This window comes from Pistacia vera, unplaced genomic scaffold (genome assembly GCF_008641045.1).
Source record: "Pistacia vera cultivar Batoury unplaced genomic scaffold, PisVer_v2 Contig52, whole genome shotgun sequence".
Classification (NCBI taxonomy): domain Eukaryota; kingdom Viridiplantae; phylum Streptophyta; class Magnoliopsida; order Sapindales; family Anacardiaceae; genus Pistacia; species Pistacia vera.
Window position 1 is genome coordinate 2,046,336 of NW_022196357.1, and position 27,644 is coordinate 2,073,979.

The window sequence follows — 27,644 nt, forward strand, 5'->3', positions numbered from 1 at the left end:
TACGTTTACTACAATGATAAAGGCTTTGCAAGGAGGGGAAGATGGAGGAAGTAATAGGTTGATGGAAATGATGATTCAAAGGGTTTGCAGCCTAATGTTGTGACTTTTAATACATAATAAATTGGCTTTGCAAGGAGGGAGGATGGGACTAATGGGTTTTGGAATTGAGTGACCAAAGAGTTTGCAGCCTGATGTGGTGACATATACCACAATGATAAGTGACTTGCAGGAAGGCAAGATGGGGAAGCTAATGGGTTGTTGGAATTCATGAGTCAGAGAGGTTTGCAGCCTGATGTGGTGACGTATACCGCAATGACAAGTTGGCTTTGCAAGGAGGGCAAGATTGAGGAAGCTAATGGGTTGGTGGAATTAATGAGTCAAAGAGTTTGCAGGCTTCAGCCTATGATCTGATCTTCTAGTCTTGACCTTTGTAGTACCCATAGGCCGATTTGGTGTCTTTATATGTTCCATCCTGCGATCATAAGTCTTGACATATATAACCCTTTATATTATTTTTAAGTTTTTTTTTCTTATTTCAGTTTGTTATCGGTCAGCTGATCTTATTCCTCATTATTTTAGCTCTTATTTTTGCAATGAGCCTGGATATTCTGAAGTATAATGCCATGAGGTAGAATGACGCTTGATAGTTTTGCAAATATCTGCCGCCAGGTGTTTAACCCTGAAGGAAAATTTTAAGATAGCCATTGAGGAAATAGACATTTTTCTTTTGTTAAATGTTCGTTTCCCAAGTTCTCTCAAGCATGAAGTTAGAACGGCAACATCCAATGATTATTTTTGCTTTTATGGAACTTGTCCAACTTGGTGTTTGCTCAAATACATTATATCATTGTTTTCGGACTGATTTTAGTCAATCATTGAATACTTCTTGTCCTTTTACAAGCAGTCTTGACAAGTTAGATATATCTGTGGCATATCTCTTTACTGAAGTTCTTTAGTGGTGATTGCATGTTGTAGTCTTCTATTTTTCTGGAAACCACAGACTTGAATACCTGATACCACAAAAATGTCATTACGTCACTGATTGCTGATGGGGGACCAGGGCTTCATTGACTTCGTTGCTCATTTGCTTGAAGTAAATCTTAGGACATATCCTTCTTCATCTGAGGCTCTGAAGCACTAATGCAATCATAGCCTTAGAAGTTCCAACCCATATCGGCTCGCACCATCTGTATTGCTCGAATTATTCATGTTGTTGGAGACTTATGAAGTATGATTTCCTTTCCCATAGAAGTTGTATTTAAGTTTTTCATATCAAGAATGTAAATTTGTTCGTATCATGTATTGGGGATATGTTCCTACTTCCTCGCTTTGTTTGATAAGCTAGTATAGGAATCTCATCACGCCTTGTTGTACATCAGGAGAATTCTTCTTTCTGTATGACGAAATATATTTCAGTATCTTCGAATATGGTAGAAATTTTTAATTAATTTTAGAGCTTTTTCATTTTTTCAAAGTCGATTGCTGATTTGTTCCAATGATTCAGAGCATGTTTAAGATTCCTAATGCCATAAAATTTGTATGATTTTCTAATGAGAATCTGAAGCAGTATGGTATAATAATTTGATAATGACTTGCCAAAGATCTCAAGGTATTGAAGTTTTCTTGATCCAACCGAAGGTAAATTTGTTTTGATAAGTTTAACATTGACCAAGGCTATCAAGAAATCAATCATCAAAAGTTTGTTGAAATTGGCATGTCTGGTGTGGAGAAACTGAAACAGGAGACCAGCAATGGATTCAATAGTCAAGGCTCTTCAGAATGAGAAAGTTGAACTGAAGTCAATTGTGTGGAAATTAATAACTGCAATATTTGAGCTAAATTGTTTTTCTGTTTTTGGTATATGAAAGATTAACTGACGGGATTTGCAAATGTATTAAAGAAATAGTTTGTGACTTTGTGCTGGTAAACGGAACCATCAAAGTCAGTTAAATTTGAGGATGAATTCTTAACGTAAAGTTTAAAAAACATAAACATTCTTAAAGTAATGAATAATAAAACGTTTATGATTTCTAGAATACAAGAGTAATACTAGGGATACAAAGAAACAAATTAAGCCTAAAATTCATGATTGTCTCTCTTTCTCTCTCTTCTTTTTCCCTTCTTTTAGGGTTTGAATTTGTCTCTTTGTATGCTTTCTCGTATCACTGTTTTAAAAACCGGACTGGACCGGTTGGTCGGATCGGTTAGACCGGGAACCAGCAGCTTCTTCGGTCCGGTTTAGGTCTCAGGGGGGTTTTTGAAATATTTTAAAATTATAAGGGCTACTTGTAATTTTATAGGGGTATTTTGGAGATATATAAAAAGTTGGGGATTAATTGGTAATTTTATTGGGGCATTTTTGGAATAAATAAAAATTTTAGGGACCAATTTGAACTTTCTTAGCGGAATTTTTGTAATATATTGAAATTTAAGAGGTTAATATATAATTTTTTAAAAATAAATAGGCTGATGTCATCGGTCCAACCGGCGGTCCAATCGTGACGGTTGACCCTGACCCGACAGCAAAACGGTTTACCCCTCCGATCCGGGTTTTAAAACAATGCTTCGTACTCTTTGTAAAGCTAGTATACTCAACAAAAATCTTTTAGCCCATTAATGAATGTTATCGTACCCTTAAAACTATATTGTTACGAAGGTGGTAAACATTATACCAAAGAGGATTATTTATGGCACTTGATGATGTTATTGCTTGTTGCGTAGATTTGATGATGAAAGGAGATGATGAAAAGGAGTTGCTAGCTCTATTGGGGGTTTGACGGTGGTGGTGACAAGTTGCATGTGTAGCCGTGTTCTTTGGAAAAATAGTTTGAACTTCTTCGCACCACATGTTTCATAGTCGTAGATGAAAGTTATTGTGAATGTTTGAAGTTGTTTCCTTCATTTCCTGCTCAAAGCCAACAAGAAGCTGACATTATAAATGTGATGCAATTGACTATAGAACAAACCATCTTCAATGTTGTTAAAGATGGTAGTTCAGTAAATAGACTGTTATACGAATCGAGCCACTTGCGAGCTGGCTCAACAGAAGCTCATCAAGACTTGACTTGAGCTTAATCGAGTCGGCTGCTCGCGAGCCGATTTTGGTTCGATTAGAGGGTAACATAGAGGGTTTTCAATCTATTGGGGGTAAATAAAATTTGCATTTATTAAGCATAATAGTTTAAAAGTTCACAAATTCCCCCATTGTAAAAAAACTAAAACACGATTTTTACCCACAAATCCCGAAATTAAAAAAGAACCCCACCCAAATTGACAATCCTAATCAAACTTCGCTATTGTCATCGCCCAGGTTGCTATCTTCCACTATTACACGCCGTCGACTTCACTATTCCCTTTCACCTTCTCTTCCTCGTTTTCGCCATTTTTGTCGGCCAAGCCAGGCTCTCTTCTTCGTGATCTGCTTCCCTCCTGCCCAAGATCTTGCCGTGTCCCGCTGTGTTCTCGCCGTCATAGTAACTCGTCAGGTATTTTTTGGCCTATTTTCTTCTTTTTTCCCAATGTAAATACTTGTATGGAATAGAACGATTGAAATGTGAAATATGTGTGCTGAGAAATGCCAATGTTGTGCATTGTGCTGAAACTACTGTTGGCCATTGCGTTTGGTTCATTGTTGAGGAAGTGTTTGTGCTGTGTAAGTGTAATGTTTGTGGTTTTGTGTTGTGTAACTGTAAGTGTTTTTGCTATGGTCCTGTGGAGTGTTTCGTGCTATGTAAGTGTAAGGTGTTGTGTCTGTGTAAGTGTATGTGTTTGTGTTGTTTAGGAAATTATTCGGGTGTATTGAGGTGACGGAATGAGGATATGAGTAATGCACATTCACTTTAAATTAAATGCTATACGGTTGAAAAAACTTTATATTATGCAGTATAGGCTTTAAATAAATGTATGTGTTATACAAATGTTGAAAAATGAAAATGCTTTGTGATGTTAATGTGTTTTGTCTGTGGAGTGTGGACTGTGCTGTTTAGGATGGTATTTGGGTTTGTGAGAGATGGAGTAATGAACTTTATATTAAATGCAGATTTGCTTCTACTTTATATTACTTTATATTAATGTAGCTAACCCCTTTGTTTTATTTTGTATTATAGGTTTGGAAATGGTCGACAGTACCTCAAGCAACCCTACAAAGCAAGATACAATTACGATTACACCAGGCAATAAACATTCCTTGAATGAGACCACTAAAAATACAGAACACAGTGTTGTAGCACATAATGGTGGGCAAAATAAGAATCCAATTCAGAGGAAAAAGAGAGCTAAAACTCAGTTGTTTGACAGAGTTTACGGGATGGTTTCTCCCGGGTACAAAAAGGAGAGTGTATCCATTGTAAAGCAAGCTTGTCTATTAATACCACCAAAACACCACCCAATTTAATGACATTTGAAATGGGTGTTCAAAGAGAATAGCTTCCATGAGGCAACAACACATCACTTTTCCCCTTGTCGGTTCTGATGTTGGAACTTCTGTTTTGCCTACTTTAAGTGGAAAGTTTGACATGATGAAGACGAACTTATCGCCCGTTGGTCTTATGCATGAGCATCCATTTTCAGTTGTAGAGGAGAGGGCTTGAACAATATGATGAACTATGAGATTCCTGAATGGAGTTCGGTTTCCCGCCATATTTCAAAAATGTGTATGAAAGTTATAAGAGTGAGAAAGCGAAGTTGAAGACATTGTTGAAGAATGTGACCAAGGTTAGTTTTACTACGGATTTGTGGAATTTGGCTCAAAGATGGAGTACATGGTACTCACTAGGCATTGGACATATGGTACTTGGAGGATAATAGACATGTCCTCAATTTTGTGCATTTACCTCCTCCCGTACCAGTATTGCATTGTTGACTCCATTCCAAGTGCCTTATGGAATGGGGATTGAAAATAAGGTTTACACTATCTCAGTGGATAACACTTTAAGTAATGATATTGCAATCAGAATTTTGAGGAAAATTTGAAGTTTAGGGAATTTATTTGTGGAGGTAAACTATTTCATGTTAGATGTTGTGTCCGTATCTTGCACCTCATTGTTCAAGATGGACTTTATCAGATTAGGCATATCATCGACGACATCCTAAGAGCGTCTTATGCTCATTCTTCAGAGAGTAGGATTAGGGTTTTTATTGAGATTGTGCAACAACTTAAATTGCCATTTCGGAAGCTTATTCTACATGTAAAACAAGCTGAAATTCAACTTATGAAATGTTAGCAACAAATTAAGTTTAAAAATTATTTCCCAGTTGAAAGAAAGTGATTCAAGTTATCATTACTGTCCACATGACGAGGATTGGGAGAAATGTGTTGACTTTTAAAGGTTTTTAGTGGTACAACCAATCTCATTATGTGGAGTGATTATCCAACATCTAATTTATTTTTAAAGAGGTTTGTTTAGTGAAAATGATGTTGATAGTAAGGTGAGACGAAGATGAGTTCATTAGAACATGGGAGAAAGATGAAGGAAAGTTCAATAAATATTAGGGGAATGTAATGTGCTGATGTGCTGTTTATTGGATCCTCGATTAAAAATGAGGGTAATTCAGTGGGCCTTCCCCAAGATGTATTCTAAGTTAGAAGCCCCTGCAAATACTGTACTGTTTGGATGCACTGTATGAGCTATATGATATGTTGAAGCTAATAAAGCATCTACATTCCCGTGGGCTTCCATTAGTGATGGTTGGAGCCTTTGTGAGGAGCAACAGCTTCGGAAGCTACGAGTTGGATGATTTAGCAGTTTTTTGGATGTGGTGGAGACTGTTGAGCCAAGTAAGTCTAAGTAGACTGTTATTTGGGAGAGAGGTGTCATAAGTGCGTGGCGGATCATGAGGCATTCGATGCTTTACAATATGGAAGACAAATTCAACCAAGTACCCTATATTGTCTATGATGCCTCGCGAGATACAGTCATCCCGATCACTACGGTTGCTTCAAAGTCTGCATTCAGTGGTGGAGTAGGGTTATTGACAATTATCAAACTTCTTTTCTCGAGACATGATGGAAGTCTCGATGTGATGTGATTGGTGTCAATCTTTGAACGGAGTGAAGAAAGTGTGCAAAGTAGTTCCCTTGATTATATTTTTAGTGCAATTCAATATTTACAATTACTTTATACTATGTAAACTTAATATAAAATAATTGTAGGAGTATTTGTGAGTGGGGTTTTAACCTAGATGTTGTGACTTAATTCTTTGATTAAAGTTTTGTGTTTGGGGAATAGGAGTTTGGAGCTATGGAGTTGTTAAGAAAATGGCTGTGTTTGGGGTCGGCCTGATATTGTTTCTTATGATAGTATTATCAATGTCTTTGCAAGATGGTTGGTAGATAACAAAAGAATTGTTTTTGGAAATGAAGAGTAGATGAATTAAGTCAAATGTGGTTGTTGTACTCTCTAATTTGCGGTTGGTGTTTTGTGGGAAATTTGGAGGAGGCGGAGAGTTTGTTTAGTGAGATGGCGGATCGAGGTTTGCATCCAATTTACTGACTTATAACAATGATAAGTGGTTTGCAAGGAAAGGAGATGGAGAAGCCAACGGGATGTTGAATGATAAGACGTTTGCAGCCTTGATCTGATCTTCTGTGGGCCACTGTTCCTTATGTTCTGCTTTTTAAATACCGTTGCAGTTGCTTACCCTGCTACAGCTGCTCTTCCATTTGGCACAATAGTGGTGTAGTATTATATAGATGGACTCTTGTTACTTCACCTTTGTTGGTGTTGGTGGAATAGCAGGAAAAATAGCAAGGCTGAATTCCAAGCTCCTTGCTGCCACCAAATATCCCAGAGAGATTCCACATTGCCGTGGTACCGAGGGCAATTCCACAGATGGCAATGACGGGTTTCTTGCATTCAGTGCTACTACATCGAGTTTATTATATGTTTGGCAGTGTATGGGGTCTCAAGATTTACACTATATACAGCATCTTTTATCGTCTTTATTATTCTATTGATAGTCACTGCTTCTTTACGGTTGCGTAAGTGTGTATCATAGGTAGCTCCTTTTCTCATATTTAGGAGGTCTCTTGCAGAATATGTAATCTGGAAGAGATTTTATTAATTTTTGCACTTTACTGCCTTTTAAGAACTGAAGCTCTGATTGTGTTGGCTTGGTGAAGCATATTTGATTTACCTTGAATTATAAATTTTATTAGTTGAATTCGGTACTGTTTGCTTGGAGCTATGAAAGTTCATTCAACTGATCTTTATGTATGATTTTTTTACAGATCTTTCCTATGCGGTGGATCAACTGGCCTCTTTATCTACGCCTATTGCCTGTATTACTACTTTTCTCGCTCAGATATGTCTGGCTTCATGCAACATCATTTTTCTTCAGCTACATTGCTTGTTTGCTATGGTTTTCTTCCTCATGCTTGGAACTGTAGGCTTCCAAGTTGGCTTGCAATTTGTCTGCCACATATAAGCGACAAAAGCCGTTACCTTCCCATCATCTTCAGCCTTCAATACAATGAGGGCATACTTCAGTATGAAACAGCGGTCAGAGTCCAGAAAATAACAAGAGTTCATAAGTCGTCTCCTCTGATTTGAAAGCATGGAAAGGATGATCCCTTTTTGTAGAAAGTGTTCCAAAACATGTAAAGGAGCACCATAAACGATTCCAATGCTTTGGAAGGACAAAAGGAGTGTGTAACTCCATGACTACCTCTGCAATATCAAGTAAGCGAAAACTCAGAGCACGAAAGCGGACTATTTCTGGTTGATATTGCAGTCAAAAATGATTCAATCGGATGAACAGAAGAATAAACACAGTGACATAAACCCAAATACAAACCAGATTCTGGTCTGAGTACTTAATTTGTCTATAATTTACAATAAAGATCAAACGTTAGAGAGACTGGAAATCAGTACTGTTCATACAGAGAGGGAAATCAGTTACTATGTGCTTTGTTAATCACAGTTAAAGAGTTCCTACACCTTACAGTTTGCTTTTTAGCTTTACATGAACGTTCTTCTGTCGAAACACATTTACTTAGTTGGGACATCCAAGGTTTATAACTAGTTCGAACGCTCAGTTCCAATATGTATATTCCATGTAAAATTACATAAACAAAATTTGATGCCAGTTCTACACATAAATAGTTTGTTCTTTATCATATATCTATCCAAAGGCTGCAAAAATAGCTATCCATGTTAAGTACATACACCCTGTAAATAATTCCAACAAAATCGTAATCCCCAAAGTTGAAAGCACAAACATTCATATAATCATTAGAGTGATTTCTCTTGATTCTGAAACTGATGGGTTTTATTCTAACTACCATAACTACCATTAAATCATATGATATTATGATCTGAACCCAAAAGTCTCCACAAATACTATCCATGGATAGTTCAAAAGCCCTCATATTATCACAACGAACAAAAATCCTTAAAAGTTAAAAACTACACAACAACCTCGAAACGTAATTCTCATTTCATTCAGCTACCACCAATCCCACGGATTTCAGTTAAAAATCTGGTTCAACTGGGTTTATCGTAGAAAGAAGCAAACTAGTTGTATCACAATCATATGATCTTTATCCAAAAGGTAAATAATAAACACCTCTTTAGTTATCCAAAAATTAATAAATCCCTAAAGTTTAAAAACTTACAAAAATACACCTAGAGTAAAATATTCCATAGGTCCATTCTAAACATTTCACCAACACGAGCCACTGAGTTTTAAAACACATACATGTGTAGAGATGCTGTTGGGGCTGGTGGAGGATCCATTGAGACTTGACGTTTTAATAGAAATAACCCCACTCTTCTGTTTTTCCTTCAAAATTTGTGTTAGAAATAAAACTAGTATCTAGCTTTGTGTCGAAACGGGTGATATTGGATGAAGTCTCAACAAATTTGACTCCGAGCGACTGAAGAAAAACCGCAGGCTGCAACCAGATTTACGGCTTTGTGACTAGAGTATATAAAAGTGCATTTTATCCCATTCCCACACTCGTGTCCAATGAGATTGTATTATTGAACCCTAAACCCACAAAAGACTAAGCCAGTTTGAACCCTAATAATCCACAAACGACGCTACTCAAATGGCGTTCAAAACCTTTCTTCGTCGTTGTTATTCTTCTTCTGTAACCAAAATCTCATCTTTATTCACAAATTCATGTAAGTGACTACAACTATACCACAATATTCAGTACATAACGTTGAAGAGGAGCGAGGCTTGATAAATTCCTTCAAAAGGATTGTAAACAGGTAATATCACTTCTAATCAAGCACGCTATTTCTTTTGTTTAATGATCATATGCAACCCAAACCACCGATTTCATCATTCAACCGATTTTTGGAGCTCTTGCTAAGAAGAAGTTTTTAAAGACGTTATTTTGCTTTACAAGCGAGCTGATTAAATGGGATTGATGCCAGATCTTTTTACTTTAAATGTTTTGATTAATTGTTTTTGTAACATGGGTCGAGTTTGTGATGGTTTATTGTTTTCGGGAGGATTTTGAGGGGTTTTAGCCCAAATGTTGTGACTTTGACTTGTTTGATTAAAGGTTTGGTTTTGGAGAATAGGGGTACGGAGCTATGGAGTTTCTGAACAAAATGGCTTTGTTTGTGTGCAGGCCTAATGTGTGACTTTTAATACAATGATAAATGGGCTTTGCAAGGAGGGAAAGATGGGAAGCTATGGGTTTGAAATTTATGGGTCAAAGAGGTTTGCAGCCTGATGTGGTGACTTTACTACAATGATAAGTGGGCTTTGCAAGGTGGGGAAGATGGAGGAAGCTAATCGTGTTTGAATTGATAGGTCAAGGAGGTTGCAACCTGATGTGGTGACGTTTACTACAATGATAAGTGGGCTTTGCAAGGAGGGAAGATAGACGAAGCAAGGGGTTGATGGAATTGATGAATCAAAGAGGTTTGCAGCCTGATGTGGTGACGTTTACTACCATGATAGTGGGCTTTGCGAGGTGGGGAAGATGGAGGAAGCTAATGGGTTGTTGAATTGATGAGTCAAAGAGGTTTGAAGCCTGATGTGGTGACTTTTAATACAATGATAGATGGGCTTTGCAAGGAGGGGAAGATGGAGGAAGCTAATAGGTTGTTGGAATTGATGATTCAAAGAGGTTTGCAACCTAATGTGTTGACTTTAATACAATGATTAATGGGTTTTGCAAGGAGGGGAAGATGAGAAGCTAATGGGTTTTTGGAATTGATGATTCAAAGAGGTTTGGAGCCTAATGTAGTGACGTTTACTACATGATAAATGGCTTTGCAAGGAGGGGAAGATGGAGGACTATGGTATGTTTGAATTGATGATTCAAGAGGTTTGCCGCCGATGTGGTGACATTTACTACAATGATAATGGGCTTTGCAAGGAGGAAGACGGAGGAAGCTATGGGTTGTTGAATTGATGAGTCATAGAGTTTTGAACCTGATGTGGTGACTTTTAATATAATGATAAATGGGCTTTGCAAGGAGGGAGGATAGAGAAGCTAATGGTTTTTTGAATTGATGAGCACAGAAGTTTGCAGCCTGATGTGGTGACGTATACCACAATGATAAGTGACTTTGCAAGAGGGCAACATGGAGGAAGCTAATGGGTTGTTTGAATTGATGAGTCAAAGAGTTTGCAGCCTGATGTGGTGACATTCACTACAATGATAAGTGGGCTTTGCATGGTGGGAAGATGGAGGAACTAATGGGTTGTTTGAATTGATGAATCAAGAGGTTTATCAAGAATGTCCATCAATCAAAAGAAAGCAAAATACAACAACACTAGAACTAATTACTAATTACTGTTCCAAGATTTGATTTCTAAGGATTTGATCTCAATTTTACTGAACTTTGCTTATATGATTTCTGGTGTGAAGAATCTAAGCAGGGTGTTTTAGTTGATGAAAAGGCGTTGCCGTGAGGAGACTAGAGATATAATTGAGGAGAAGAAGCATTTTAGGCTATAGTCACACATTTGGAAGCTCTTTTACATGAACCAGCTGCAAATTTTTTGTTTAAATTGGCATGTCTGGTGTGGAAGAAGATAGAAACTGAGAGACCAGCCATGGATCCAATAGTCAAGGCTCTTTCAGAGAAACTGAACTGAGTCGTTGTGTGGAAAATTATATCTGCAATAATTGATTGTATAATTTGTTTTCTGTTTTTGGTATTTTTTTGTTTTAAGGATTACCAAGATGAACATTTGATTATATGAAAGATTACTCATGGGATTTGCAAATGTATTAGTGAAGAGTGTAATGTTTATATTAATGAATTAAAGAAGGAAGTGTGTTTGTTTTGTCTTAAGTTTTCTAAACATTAAAAAAAAAAAATGAAGAAAATTTGTAGACAACCATTTTTTGTCAAGAAGGATTACTACTTCATGTACTAGATGACTTACCCATTTGAGGTTTCATTGGGAAGGTCGACAGGAAGGGAAAGACCCAGCGATTGCAATATACCGTTTCAAGCATTTTGCTTTGATGTCGGTTACAACAAGGACTGTGTGTTGAAATTAATGTCCACGTTGACCCAAATACCCTTGCTGATCTTACTGAGGACCAAGAGTAGAAGTAAATTTTATATACTGTGAATGGAATGAGACAAACATCCCATTTGAGAAGAGGATGGACAAGTACTCTCAGTATTTGGATCCACTGGTTTTTTTTTTTATTACAATCCTAGTGACAGGTCTTCTGTTAAATGGGTTTCTTGCCGCAATTCTCATGCGAATCCTCAAGAATGACTTTGTCAAGTAAGAACTACTTTTGTGTTTCATTTTCTCAAAGTTTGGCTGTACATGTCTACTTTGGTAGGGTTTTTGATTTTGCTTTGATTTGTTTACTGTTAAACTTTGTTTATATTACCGTGTAAGGTTGCCCATGAGAAGAAGCAGCGGAAGATAGGAAGAGACTGGATGGAAATACATTCATGGAGATGTATTCAGTACCCCAAATACAAGTCTCTATTTGCGGCTTCACTTGGTTCTGGTACCCCCCTATTACTCTGTAAGTAACTTGCTCATTTAGTATATCCAAAGCACTAAAACTCAATTCTCTAGGAAATTTTTTTAGTAATGTGTTTTTGAGTTGTTTGCATAAAGCATTTGTAGCACTGTGTTTCATCTTCCTGCTTGCATCATATGGAGTATGTTATCCTTGCAACAGAGGGGCTCTCTTTACTGCATTGGTTGTCATATATGCTCTCACATCAGGAATTGCCGGCTATATAGCGGCCTCCTCCTATTGTCAGTTGGAGGAACAAACTGGGAATGTGCTTATTTCTGTTCTTTGCTGGGATTTAGGTTTTTATCTGACCCTAAGTTACTTATTTTATTTCTTATACGTTTGTTTTTTCTGACTTGGCGGTTAGAGCTCTGTTGTTGACTGGATGTCTCTTCTGTGGACCATAGTTCCTTATGTTCTGCTTGTATAATTGTTGCAATTGCCTTCACTGCACAGCTGCTTCCATTTGGCACAATAGTGGTGATAGTTCTTATAGACCTCTTGGTACTTCACCTGTTGGTGTTGGGTGGAATAGCAGGGAAATTACAAGGCTGAATTCCAAGCTCCTTGCCGCACTACCAATATCCCGAGAGATTCCACCATTGCCGCGGCCCAGGGGCATTCCACAGATGGCAATGGCAGGGTTTCTTCCATTCAGTGCTTACTTACATTGAAGTTTACTATATATTTGCCAGTGTATGGGTCACAAGATTTACACTATATACAGCATCTTGTTTATCGTCTTTATTATTCTATTGATATCACTCTGCTTCTTTACGTTTGCGTTGACCAACTTCCAACTGGCTGCTGGGCCATGAGTGGTGGTGGAGGTATGTTGACTTAGGTTAGGCATTTGATTGGTTACTTGCCAAGTATAGGCATCATAATTGGTGAATTGAATTTCCATGTAGTTACCATTTATTATTTGCACGAATTCTCATTCTTTCATAACATTGGATACTACACTTTCTTAACCATTAAAGAACTACTTTAATTTATTGCTCAATTTAGTTTCTGAAAATATGTTTGGTCTTTTGAGGCGTAAGTGTGTGTATCATTAGCTCCTTTTCTCATATTTAGGAGGTCTCTGCAGAATACGTAATCTGGAAGATAATTTTATTAATTTTTTAGCACTTTACTGCCTTTTAAGAACTGAAGCTCTGAGTGTTGGCTTGGTGAAGCATATTTGATTTACCTTGAATTAGAAATTTTATTGCTTGAATCATGTACTTGTTTGCTTGGAGCTGTGAAAGTTTATTCAAACTGATATTTATGTATGATTTTTTTACAGATCTTTCCTCTGCGGTGGATTAGCTGGCCTCTTTATCTACGCCTATTGCCTGTTTACTACTTTTCTCCTCAGATATGTCTGGCTTCATTCAAACATCATTTTCTTCAGCTACATTGCTTGTACCTGCTATGGTTTCTTCCCCATGCTTGGAACTGTAGGCTTCCGAGCTGCCTTGCAATTTGTCTGTCATATATATAGCGACCAAAAGCAATGTTCCAAAACCGGACCGGACTACGACCCGTCACAGGTCCGTTTCCGGTTGGATCAGTCGGTTGGACCGTTTTCTGTAAAATTTTATTTTAGTCCCGAATGTTTGAAATTCATCAAAAACACCCCTACAACTCCCTAAGGTTTGAAATCTATCCAAAACCCTGAAAATGGACGGCGAGCGACGATGGCTGGACGACGCCACTGAACATGACAGGGTTTTGTAGTGAGAATGCCGTAGTCTAATGGCGTGTTTTTCTCCCTCGATCGATGCCGGAATTCGGCGGGATTCAGCTGCGATTGGACTGCGATTCAGCCCTATTCCGACTGTCCAACCATGTCCAATCCGATTTAAATGCAATTAACAAGTTTTGAAGTATTCCGGATAAATGCTAACGGTTACCGTCCGACCAGACAGTCCGATCCGGTTTTCAGAACATTGACCAAAGTCGTTACTTTCTCCTCATTATCAACCTTCAATACAATGAGGCATACTTCAGTAACAAACAATGGTTGACGTTGAGAGTTGCTAATCTCTATGTGAGGTTTGACGGTGGTGTTGACCAATTTTTTAAAACTCAGCTTAGCCAATTCAACCAGTTGGACTGATCACCATTGAGCCAACCAATCAGAGTGAAAAACCAATGTGTGAAGTCATCCGTTTGAACCACGATTGGATTGGGGTTACGTAGCGAACTGACGGTCCAACTGATTTTCTACCAACACCAGGTTAACTCTTACCCCATTCTGAATCCCTTTTACCATATTTTCGTTCAACAGTGAGCCCTAACCTACATTTTCTCTCTTCACTGTCTTTTTCTTCATTTCATCTTCACTTTACCTTCATTTCATTGTCACTTCAGCTGAGTGAATCTTCCATTTGCACAGGCAATCTTCATTCCATCAAAATCAAAACCTAGAAAAATCCTTCAAAATTCGTCCTTTTTGCGCAAAATAACAATCGGAATTATTTTTTTAAAATTTTCAAGTTTATATTTTTTCAATCTATCAAACTACAAACAATGGGTTTATATCATGATATGTCATTGATTCAATTAGGGATGGGCACAGCCGGGGACCACTATCTATGGCCCCGACCCGAAAGCCCAAGGGGATTCCCCCGTCCTGCCGAAGCCCGTTCAGGGAATTCGGGGAATCCCCGAAAAAAGCCCATCCTCGAATTCCCCGTTTGGGGATTTTTTGTATTTTTTATCCTTTTTTTATACTTTTTATTTTCTTTCTCTCCAATATATATACCAAAAAAAAATTAATTAAATATATATTACATATTAAATATAAAATTATCATACTAAATTATAGTGAGTTATTGATTCATTATAATCAATCAACAACCATAATATATTACATATATACTATATATTAACGTAAGATTATAGATAATAGCATATTATATATAATTATAATGTACCACATATATATATATTATTGTATAATTTATAATTGATTTTTAAATATTAAAATTAATATATATATAATATACGGGTCGGGGTACACTTATCTCACCCCGGCTCGTCCCTGAATTTCGAGGCCAAATTGGCCCTATCTCGCCCAAATCCCGAAAAAATTGGGGAAAATCCGCCCCGTTCGAGACTGGTCAAGGCAAATCCTCGCAGGATCGGCTTTGTGCCCATCCTAGATTCAATCCATTGGTCGGTCAAATCCAATAAGTCAACCTATGACGTGGCCCTTTGTCAGGTGATACCTCGGGTCAAGTATTAAAACATTGGTGTTGACAAGCTATATGTGTTGCTTTTGACAAAATTTATCTTAAAAAAGGAACTCAACTCAACCTTTTTACATATTAAATTTTACTAGGTTGACTGAGCTTAGTATAAAATATAATTTAATTTTATATGATTGTATTATGTTCTATTGAGAGCCTTTATTGACTAAGATTAAATATATACTATAGTATTAATGTTATTTAATAGGAATACTTCAAATGTTGGATATTTTGGTTTGTGATTTTTTTTATATTTTTCTATTAAACAAAAAGATTAAAATAACCTATGAAAAAACAAATTTAAATAACCTGAAAAATAAACAAAAAGCAATTATGAAAACATTGTGGGTTGAAATATGAGCAAATAACTCATTTTTATTATAATTTTGTTTCTTTTAACATGTGCGGAAATTACATTTGTACCCTACAGGTTTCAGATAAATGTAAACCCACATAAAACAAACGCACATAAACCAAACCACTTGAACCCTGGCCAATCCACAACGCCACTACCCAATGGCCTCCAAAACTTTCTTCGTCGTTTTTCTTCTCTTTCTGAAACCAATCTCTCTTTATTCACAAATTCATGTAAAGTGACTACAACCATACCACAAGATTCAGTATATAACGCTAAGATGTACAGGCTTGAGATCAGATCAGTATATAACGTTGAAGATGTAGCGAGGCTTGACATACAAGATTCAGTATATAACGTTGAAGATATAGCGGGCTTGATGTATTCCTTCGAAAAGACTGTAAACAAGGTAATATCACTCTGGGTGACGCAGCCTATTTTCTTTGTTTAATGATTCATATGCAACCCAAACCACCAGTTTCGTCATTCAACCGGTTGTTTGGAGCTCTTGCTAAGAAGAAGTTTTATGAAGACGTTATTTTGCTTTACAAACACTGTTCAATGGGGTTGATGCCAGATCTAATTACATTAATATTTTGATTAATGTTTTGTAATGTGGGTCGAGTTTGTGATGGTTTTGCTGTTTTTTGGAGAATTTTGAGGTGGGGTTTTACCCAGATGCTGTGACTTTTAGTTCTTTGATTAAAGGTTTGTGTTTGGAGAATAGAGTTTGGGCTATGGAGTTGTTCAAGAAAATGGCTGCGTTTGGGTCAGTCCTAATATTGTTTGTTATGGTATTATTATCGATGGTCTTTGCAAAGATGGGTTGTAGATAGGGCGAAAGAATTGTTTTTGGAAATGAAGAGTAGAGGAGTTAAGCCAAATGTGGTTGTTTGTACCTCTCTAATTTATGGTTGGTGTTTTGTGGGAATTTGGAGGAGCTGAGAGTTTGTTTATTGAGAGGGGGGATCAGGTTTGCAGCCTAATGTGGTGATTTTATTCAATGATAAATGGGCTTTGCAAGGAGAGAAAGATGGAGGAAGCTAATGGGTTGTTGGAATTGATGATTCAAAGAGGTTTGCAGCCTGATGTGGTGACGTTTACTACAATGATTAGCATGCTTTGCAAGGAGGGGAAGACAGGGGAAGCTTATGGGTTTTTGAATTGATGATTCAAAGAGGTTTGCAGCCTAATGTGGTTACGTTTACTACAATGATAAAAGGGCTTTGCAAAGAGGGGAAGATGGAGGAGCTAATGGGTTGATGGAAATAATGATTCAAAGAGGTTTGCACCCTAATTTGGTGACTTTTAATTTTAGATAAATGGGCTTTGCAAGGAGGGGAAATGGAGGAAGCTAATGGGTTGTTAATTGATGAATCAAGAGGTTTGCAGCCTAATGTTGTGACATTTACTACAATGATAAACGGGCTTTGCAAGGAGGGGAGGACGGAGGAAGCTAATGGGTTTTTGGAATTGATGATTCAAAGAGGTTGCAGCCTAATGTGGTTACGTTTACTACAATGATAAATGGGCTTTGCAAGGACAGGAAGACGGAGGAAGCTAATGGGTTGTTGGAATTGATAGTCGAAAGGTTTCAGCCTAATGTGGTGACTTTTAGTACATGATAAATGGGCTTTGCAAGGAGGGAAGATGGAGGAAGCTAATGGGTTGTTGGAATTGATGTCGAAGAGGTTTGGAGCCTAATGTGGTGACTTTTACTACAATGATAAATGGGCTTTGCAAGGAGGGGAAGATGGAGGAAGCTAATGGGTTGTTGAATTGATGAGTCGAAGAGGTTTGGAGCCTGATGGGGTGATGTTTAACACAATGATAAGTGGGCTTTGCAAGGAAGGGAAGACGGAGGAAGAATGGGTTGTTGAATCGATGATCAAAGAGGTCTGCAGCCTGATGTGGTGACTTTTAATACAATGATAAGCAGGCTTTGCAAGGAGGGGAAGACAGAGAAGCTAATGGGTTGTTGGAATTGATGAGTCAAAGAGGTTTGCACGCTGATGTGGTGACATTTACTACAATGGTAAATGGGCTTTGCAAGGAAGGGAAGATGGAGGAAGCTAATGGTTGTTGAATTGATGAGTCAAAGGGGTTTGCAGCCTGATGTGGTGACATTTAACACAATGATAAGTGGGCTTTGCAAGAGGGGAAGACGAAGGAAGCTAATGGGTTGTTGGATTTATGAGTCAAAGAGGTCTACAGCCTGATGTGGTGACTTTTAATACATGATAAGATGCTTTGCAAGGAGGGAAGACGGGGGAAGCTTATGGGTTTTTGAATTGAGATTCAAAGAGGTTTGCAGCCTAATGTGGTTACGTTTTACAATGATAAAAGGGCTTTGCAAGGAGGGGAAGATGGAGGAAGCTAATGGGTTGATGGAAATGATGATTCAAAGAGGTTTGTAGCCTAATGTGGTGACTTTTAATTTAATGAAATGGGCTTTGCAAGGAGGGAAGATGGAGGAAGCTAATGGGTTGTTGGAATTGATGAGTCAAAGGTCTGCAGCCTGATGTGGTGACTTTTAATACAATGATAAGCGTGCTTTGCAAGGAGGGGAAGAGGAAGCTAATGGGTTGTTGGAATTTTGTGATTCAAGAGTTTTGAAGCCTAATGTTGTGACTTTTAACAATGATAAATTGGTTTTGCCAGGAGGGAGGATGGAGGAAGCAATGGGTTGTTGGAATTGATGAGCCAAAGAGGTTTGCAGCCTGATGTGGTGACGTATACCACAATGATAAGAGCTTTGCGAGGAAGCAGGGAGGAAGCTAATTTTTGTTGGAATTGATGAGTCAGAGAGGTTTGCAGCCTGATGTTGTGACGTATACCGCAATGACAAGTTGGCTTCGCAAGGAGGGCAGATTGAGGAAGCTAATGGGTTGGTGGATTTAAGGAGTCAAAGAGGTTTGCAGGCTTCAGCCTATGATCGATCTTCTAGTCTTGACCTCTGTAAGTACCCATAGGCCGATTTGGTATCTTTATGTTCCGTCCTGCGATCATAAGTCTTGACATATATAACCCTTTATATATTTTGAGTTTTTTTTGGTTATTTCAATTTGTTATTGGTCAGCTGAATTCTTATTCCTCTAATTATTTAGCTTTATTTTTGCAATGAGCTCGGATATTCTGAGAGTATAATGCCATGAGGTAAAGATGACACTTGTAGTCTCTTGCAAATATGTGCCGCCAGGGTTTAACCCTGAAGGAAAATTTTATGATAGCCATCGAGGAAATAGACATTTTTTCTTTGTTTAAATGCTCGTTTACCCAAGTTCTCTCAATGCATGAAGTTAGAACTGCAACATCCAATATATTTTTGCTTTTATGGAACTTGTCCAACTTGGTGTTTGCTCAAATACTATTATATCATTGTTTTCGGACTGTATTTTAGTCAATCATTGATTACTTCTTGTCCTTTACAATACTGTCTTGACAAGTTAGATATATCTGGGCATATTCTGACTGAAGTCTTTAGTCGTGATTGCAGTTGAGTCTTCTATTTTTCTGGAAACCAACAGACTTGAATACCTGATACCACAAAAATGTCATTATGTCACTGATTGCTGATGGGGGACCAGGGCTTCAATGACTTCGTTGCTCATTTGCTTGAAGTAAATCTTAGGACATATCCTTCTGCATCTGAGGCTCTGAAGCACCTAATGCAATCATAGCCTTAGAAGTTCCAACCCATATCAGCTCGCACCATCTGTATTTGCTCGAATTAATTCATGTTGTTGGAGACTTATGAAGTATGATTTTCCTTTCCCATAGAAGTTGTATTTCAGTTTTTCATTATCAAGAATGTAAATTTGTTCGTATCATGTATTTGACGGATATGTTCCTACTTCCTTGCTTTGTTTGATAAGTTAGTATAGGAATCTCATCACGTCTTGTTGTACATCAGGAGAATTTTTCTTTCTTGTATGAGGAAATATATTTTCAGTATCTCTGAATATGGTAGAAATTTTTAATATAATTTTAGAGCTTTTCCTATTTTTCAAAGTTGATTGCTGATTTATGTTCCAATGATTCAAAGCATGTTTAAGATTTCTAATGCCATAAAATTTGTATAATTCTCTAATGAGGATATCTGAAGCAGTATGGTAGAATAATTTGATAATGACATGCCAAAGATCTCAAGGTATTGAAGTTTTCTTGATCCACATGTTTCGTAGTTGTAGATGAAAGTTACTATGAATGTTTGAAGTTGTTTTCTTCATTTCCTGTTCAAAAGCCAACAAGAAGGTGGCATGATAAATGTGATGCAATTGACCATAGAACAAACCATCTTCAATATTGTTAAAGACGGTAGTTTAGGGTTGTATGTAAATAGGACTGTTATATGAATCAAGCCGCTTACGAGCCGGCTCGACAAAAGCTCATCAAGAGCTTGACTTGAGCTTAATCGAGTCGACTGCTCATGAGTAGGGATGTATATGAGCCGAGCTGAGCCGAGTATCTCAGTACTCGAGCTCGGCTCGTGATGAACAGTAGCCACCTCGAGCTCTTAGTTGAGCTTCAATATTCGTGTTCAAGCTTGAGCTCGTGAGTGTGAAGGTGAACTCGAGCTCGAGCTCGAGCTTGAGCCTTATCGAGCTCAAGACAGAGTACAGTTGTAATTTTAAATCTTCCCACAGTTCCACGGTTTCACCCATCTACATACAATACAATATCCCACCTATGAATCTGTCTAACAAACCTAATTCAAGCAAATTTTGTCAACATTGTACTTAGATAAATACAAATTTCACCCATAATTCAACACAATCTTCAATTTCCAACACCAACAATCTTCTAAAACATAAAATGAAATGACAAGTGTAAAGTTGTTGGGTGAAATATGCATTACAATTGTACAAACACATGAAGCTATATACAAACCAAAAGTGCACTACATGAAGCTATGTACCTATGTCCAAACACATGAAGCTATATGCAAACACAAAAGTATACTCCATGAAGTTATATACAAAGACAAAAGAGCAGAAACTAATTTAAGAAATATAGACTTTGTGACAGCAAAATCCGAGTAGACCAGGAGAGAAAAACCCAAAGCCACCCAAAGTAGAAGAAAGGCACAAAAGCCACCCAAAGTAGAAGAAAGGCACAAAAGCCACCCAAAGCCAGGCCTCCCACGCTCTCACCTGCAAAGTGTAAATACAAAGGAAGCAAATAGTTTGCAAATCAAATGTTTGCAATTCACCATTCACCAAATCAAAATCAACACAACAATCACCATTCCCCAAATCAAAATCAACACAACAATACTAAATAATTTGAATATCTATATTGAATAACCAAGTTCTCTGCATAGAAATTAAAAAAACCACTAAATAATCTGAATATCTATATTGAATAACCAAGTTCTCTGCATAGAAATTAAAAAAACTACAAAAGGGCTATATATTTACGAACCTGCGGATATATGTTCGAGGGTCAAACAATCTACTCAATCCCTTCAAATAAAGAGATAGGAAGGGTAATCTCCAGTGGTTCTTCATCCGTCTAAAACATATATAAGAAAAAATCAGAAAGTTTAACGTTAGAGTAAAAGAAAATAATATTCAAAATAAACGAGACATAAAAACAGTAATAATTTATTTGTTAATTGAACTTACTTCATCAATCTTTGTTAGTCCTAGGAGACTGCGACACTAATCACCTCTACATAGTAATGCTTTCACTGTGTCCGGAGACAGTCGAGATTGATAATTGTCAATAACTCTACTTCCCGCACTAAAGGTAGCCTCTGAAGCTACCGAGCTAATAGGAACGGCAAGTATATCACGAGCCACCTTACATAACACTGGATATTTCAAACTATTTGCTTACCACCACTTTAAGGCATCGAACTCCTCATAATCCACCTGACACTTATAACATGGCTCTTCGAAATAGGAATACAACTACGATTTTTCCAGGGCAACAGTTTCAATTACGTCCAAATAATTCATTAAATCCGACCAACCAGAAGAGTCATCATCTACATTCGTTCCACTCCTACTCCCACTCCCACTCCCACTCTCGTTCCCGTTCCCGTTCCCGTTCCCCCTACCCTGTCTAGTTGCAGGCATATGTTGATCAGCAGATGATTGACTAGCGGCCACATATTCCCTGTACAACTCGTACAAGGCATCCCGAACTATTGTAGAATGAACCCGTGCGTCAAGATCACCATAAATCTTGGGGAAAGCATAGTCCAACACTCTCATTTTGCACCTAGGGTCCAAAACAACAACTATAGATATCAACAAATTGCACTCCCCCCAATATTTATCAAATTTCCTTTTCATCTTCGTCACCATGGTCCTCAAAAATTCATTTTCATCCTCAACATGTTTATCCAAAAAAACTTTCACCTTACAAAGCTCGGCAAGAAATTTATTTGATGTTAGATATTCAGACCCTCAAATGATGTTAGTGGTAACATTGAAAACCTTCAAAATTTCACAAACTTTCAGTATTTTATCCCAATCTTCCTCAAGGGAAAAGAAGTGAAATGCTGGTCTTGCCAACATCTCATAAGTTGAGTTCCACCTCGTTTTACAATCCAATATCAACTTTCTTTGAGGCAATTGTAATTGCTGCACAATTTCTGAAAAGATTTGTGGTCTACTCTCCGATTGATTGATGTAGTAGACACTATCACGAAAGTCTTTGATAATGTGTCTAATCTGACTAAGATCATCTTGCACCATTATATTTAATATGTGGGTGCAACACCTAACATGAAACAACTTTCCCCCGCAAAGAAGCTTCTTGGTTAGAGAAAAGTTTTCCTTTAGAACCTTGATTGCCAAGTCATTACTGGATGCATTATCAACTGATATCGTGAAGACTTTGTTCTCAATTCCCCATTCCCGCAAACAGTTAAATATGCTATCAGTAATCTAGACACCACCACGAGGAGGCTTTAAGCGAAAAAAACTGAGCACACATTTGTTCAACCTCCAATTAGTATCTATCCAATGCCCCGTCACAACCATGTACTCAAGTTTCTGATTACTTGAATTCCACAGATCAGTAGTCAAACTAATTCTATCAACATTCTTCAAAACAGCCTTCAACTTCTTCTTTTCATTTTCATACACCTTCATACAATCATTTTTACTTGTGAAGCGTGATATTTTTTCCCAACTAGGACTCGCATATCTTAGCAAATTATTAAAACCCTCTTGTTCGACAACTCTAAATGGGTGCTCATGCATAAGCACCCATTGCGCTACTAGTTCCTTCATCCGAGCCATCTCAAACTTCCCACCTATAAGAGGAGGCAGCCCACTACCTACTGCCATTGCATCTGTAGCTGGAAAGTTCAACTGTTGTTGTTGATTACTGAAAACCCTTAGCCTTAGACACCCCTTCAAATATCAAACTAAGTTGTGCTTCCAATTGCATTCATGGACAATTTGGCCTTACAATGGATGCATTCTACCTTCTTCGTATTATCGGGTTGAAGAACCTCTCTAAATTCTGCCCATACAGGAGATGTCTTCACTCTTTTCTTCCTTTGGAATGGGTTATCAACATCATCATTTTCTTCTTCAATAGCTGCACTAGTACCACAAGTTGCACTTGCACTTACAGTTGGATCCGAATTACTTCCTGGGGTTTGAACTGGTGAACTTGAGTCAATCAACGTGGGTCGGCTACTAGATGAGCCTTCCATGCCTATAATGGAAGAAAGAATAAAACCTATCTACTAATTTTGAAGATTAAAGTACAAGAATAATTGCATATTTTGGATTAGTAAACAAATGTGTAACAAAAGACTAAAACATAAGTTTCTTACTTCAAAATGTATAAAATCACATTACATTACCCAACCACAAATACTGGACATTCAACATAAAGCCAACAATCCTTTAGTTATTATGGGACGAATTAATGAAATTATAGCTGATAAACAAACTAGCAACTCCAATTCACGTATTCAGAAATTTACAGTGATCAACCAACTTAGCTTGCAAGACTAATTCCAATTGTTCCCGTGAACTTTTTGCTTGGACCAACTAGAGGGTGGTCATTGTCCACTACGCTAGTCCGTCAACATGTTGTGAGGTTGTAAGGCTTGGAATTAACAGAGACAATCATGTTTGTTTTATTAAAGAATCAATGCCCGTATCAGATGAAAGTATTTTATTTAAGTAAACATGCTTTGCTTGTTGACAGCAGGAAACCTTTGTTTGGACTTTGGATTTGGATTTGGATTTGTGATTCAAATGGAAAACTAAAATAAAATCCATTCATTACATTCATAAATGCTCTAACAGAGCAAAAATCACTAAACAACATATATGCAAGAGCTACAACCCAGAAGCTAAAAAATCATAACTTTAATATTAAAGTTCATAAAAGGACAAACGCAATCTGCCATTAATGGATGAAGTAAGAGAAGATAACGCAAATGCAAACTGACAGAGCAAATGTTTGTTGTAGACATAAAGATGAAGTAAGAGAAGATAACTCACTTCACTGCCATTAATGTAGACATAAAGATGAAGGTATCCAAAGACTAACAAATAAGATTCTTATCTGGAAGGCTGGAACGAAATCACTGGTCTACAGAGATGACGGTGACTAGATGAGTCGGTGACAGCGAATGGCACTGGAGAAGTTGTCCACAACGGCGGCGTGACTCTTGAGTGACTGATTTACGATGAATGGCAATGGAGAGTTAGGACGTAGGGTTGAATGAAAAATCCCAAATGAGTTTTCATTTTTGTCTATGAATGGGTCATGGGTGTTGTTTGTAATTTTGACCACTTAAAAATAAAACAACTTTTGAAATCTTGCAAATTGGCCCCTAAGCTCGTTTAAGCTCATGAGCACGACGAGCCGAGCTCAGCCTGGATCGAACTCGGCTCTCTACTGTTCACAAGCTGCTCGAGCTCGAGCTCGACTCGACTGGTTTCGAGTCGAGCTTGAGTTTGCGACGAGCCGAGCTCGAGTAGCTCTCGAGCTACTCGGCTCGTGCCTCATCCCTACTCGCGAGCCAATTTGTGCTCGATATAGAGGGTAACGCAAAGGGTTTTTAATCTATTGGGGGGTAAATAAAACTTGCATTTATTAAGCATAATAGTTTAAAATTTCACAAATTCCCCCATTGTAAAAAACTAAAACACGATTTTTACCCCATATCAACCAAATCCCGAAATTAAAAAAAGAACCCCACCCAAAATTGACAATCCCAATCAACCTCCACCGTTGTTGTTGCCCACGGTTGTTGTCTTCCACTATTACAGTCGTCGACGTCACCTATTACGCCTTTCACCTTCTTCTTCCTCGTTTCACCATTTTTGTTGGCCAAGCCAGGCTCTCTTCGTCGCAATCTGCTTCTCCTCCTGCCTAAGATCTTGCCCGTTGTCCCGCCGTCTTCTCGCCATCATAGTAACTCAGTCAGGTATTTTTTTTGGCCATTTTCTTCTTTGTTTTCCCAATGTAAATACTTGTATGGAAATATGAATGATTGAAATGTGAAATATGTGAAGTTGAAAAATGCCAATGTTGTGCATTGTGCTGAAACTACTGTTGGCTATTGCGTTTGTGTTCACTGTTGAGGAACTGTTTGTGTTGTGTAAGTGTAATTTTTGTGGTTTTGTGTTGTGTAACTATAAGGTGTTTTTGCTATGGTCCTGTGGAGTGTTCGTGTTGTGTAAGTGTAAGGTGTTTGTGCTGTGTAAGTGTAATGTTTGTGTTGCAGAGTGTTTTTGTTGTGTTGTGTTGTTTAGGAAATTATTCGGGTGTGTTGAGATGACTGAATGAGGAGTAAATGAGTAATGACACATTCACTTTAAATTAAATGCTATACGGTTGGAAAAAAAAATTATATTAAATGCAGCATAGGCTTTAAATAAATGTATGTGTTATGTAACAAATGTTGAAAAATGAAAATGCTTTGTGATGTATAATGTGTTTGTGCTATGGAGTGTGGACTGTGCTATTTAGGATGGTATTTGGGTATGTTGAGAATGAGGAGTAATGAACTTTATATTACATGCTACACGGCTGGAATGAACTTTATATTAAATGCAAGATTTGCTTTTACTTTATATTACTCTATATGAAATGTAGCCAACCCCTTTGTTTTTATTTTGTATTATAGGTTTGGAAATGGTCGACAGTACCTCAAGTAACCCTACAGAGCAAGATACAATTATGATTACACTAGGCAATAAACGTTCCTTCAATGAGACCACTACAAATGCAGAACACAGTGTTAGTAGCCCAGATAATGGTGGGCAGAATAGGAATCCAATTCAGAGGAAAAAGAGAGCTAAAACATCAGTTGTTTGGACAGAGTTTACGGGGGTGGTTCTCTCGAAGGGTACAAAAAAGGCAAAGTGTATTCATTGCAAAGCCAAGCTGTTTATTAATACCGAAAGAAACACCACCCAATTTAATAGACATTTGAAAATGGTGTTCAAAGAGAATAGCTTCCATGAGGCAACAACACATCACTTTTCCCCTTGTCGGTTCTGATATTGGAACTTCTGTTTTGCCTACTTTAAGTGGAAAGTTTGACATGATGAAGAAGAGGGAACTTATCGCCCATTGGGTGGTTATGCATAAGCATCCATTTTCAGTTGTAGAGGAAGAGGGCTTGAACAATATGATGAACTATGGGATTCCTGAATGGAGTTCGGTTTCCCGCCATACTTGCAAAAATGATTGTATGAAAGTATATAAGAGTGAGAAAGCGAAGTTGAAGACATTGTTGAAGAATGTGACCAAGATTAGTTTTACTACGGATTTGTGGAATTTTGGCAATCAAAAGATGGAGTACATGGTACTCACTAGGCATTGGATATATGGTACTTGGAGGATAAATAGACATGTCCTCAATTTTGTGCATTTACCTCCTTCCCGTACCAGTATTGCGATTGTTGACTCCATTTCCAAGTGCCTTATGGAATGGGGGATTGAAAATAAGGTTTACACTATCTCAGTGGATAACACTTTAAGTAATGACGTTGCAATCAGAATTCTGAGGGAAAATTTTGAGGTTATGGGGAATTTAATTTGTGGAGGTAAACTATTTCATGTTAGATGTTGTGCCCGTATCTTGAACCTCATTGTTCAAGATGGACTTTATTAGATTAGGCATATCATCGACGACATTCATGAGAGCGTCTTATACATCAATGCTTCAAAGAGTAGGATTAGGGTTTTTACTGAGATTGTGCAACAACTTAAATTGCCATTTCGGAAGCTTATTCTACATTGTAAAAACAAGGTGGAATTCAACTTATGAAATGTTAGCAACGACAATAAAGTTTAAAAAAGTATTTCCCAGGTTGAAAGAAAGTGATTCAAGTTATCATTACTGTTCACATGACGAGGATTGGGAGAAAGTGTGTGACATTTTAAAGGTTTTTAGTGGTACAACCAATCTCATTAGTGGGAGTGATTATCCGACATCTAATTTATTTTTAAATGGGGTTTACTTAGTGAAAATGATGTTGAATAGTAAGAGTTAAGACGAAGATGAGTTCATTAGAAATATTGTGAGAAAGATGAAGGAAAAGTTCAATAAATATTAGGGGGAATGTAATGTGCTGATGTCTGTGGCTGTTGTATTGGATCCTCGATTAAAAATGAGGGTAATTCAGTGGGCCTTCCCCAAGATGTATTCTAAGTTAGAAGCCCGTGCAAATACTGTACCATTCAGGATGCACTGTATGAGCTATATGGAGAGTATGTTGAAGCTAATAAAGCATCTACTATTTCCCGTGGGCTTCCATTAGTAGGGGATGGAGTTGGAGCCGTTGGTGAGGAGGCAACAGCTTCGGAAGCTACGAGTTGGGATGACTTTAGCAGTTTTTTAGATGTGGTGGAGACTTTTGAGCCAAGTAAGTCTAAGGTAGACTGTTATTTGGGAGAGAGGTGTCATAAGTGTGTGGCGGATCGTGAGGCATTCGATGCTTTACAATGATGGAAGACAAATTCAACCAAGTACCCTATATTGTCTATGATGGCTCGTGAGATACTAGTCATCCCGATCACTACGGTTGCTTCAAAGTCTGCATTCAGTGTTGGGAGTAGGGTTATTGACAATTATCAAGCTTCTTTTCTC

General features: G+C 37.7%; 2 pseudogenes; both read left to right on the forward strand.

The window, feature by feature from the left end:
- Positions 1-4,617: 4,617 nt before the first annotated feature.
- LOC116106668 lies at positions 4,618-7,425 on the forward strand (annotated as a pseudogene).
- A 3,864-nt stretch (positions 7,426-11,289) lies between these two features.
- LOC116106669 lies at positions 11,290-19,239 on the forward strand (annotated as a pseudogene).
- Positions 19,240-27,644: the final 8,405 nt, after the last annotated feature.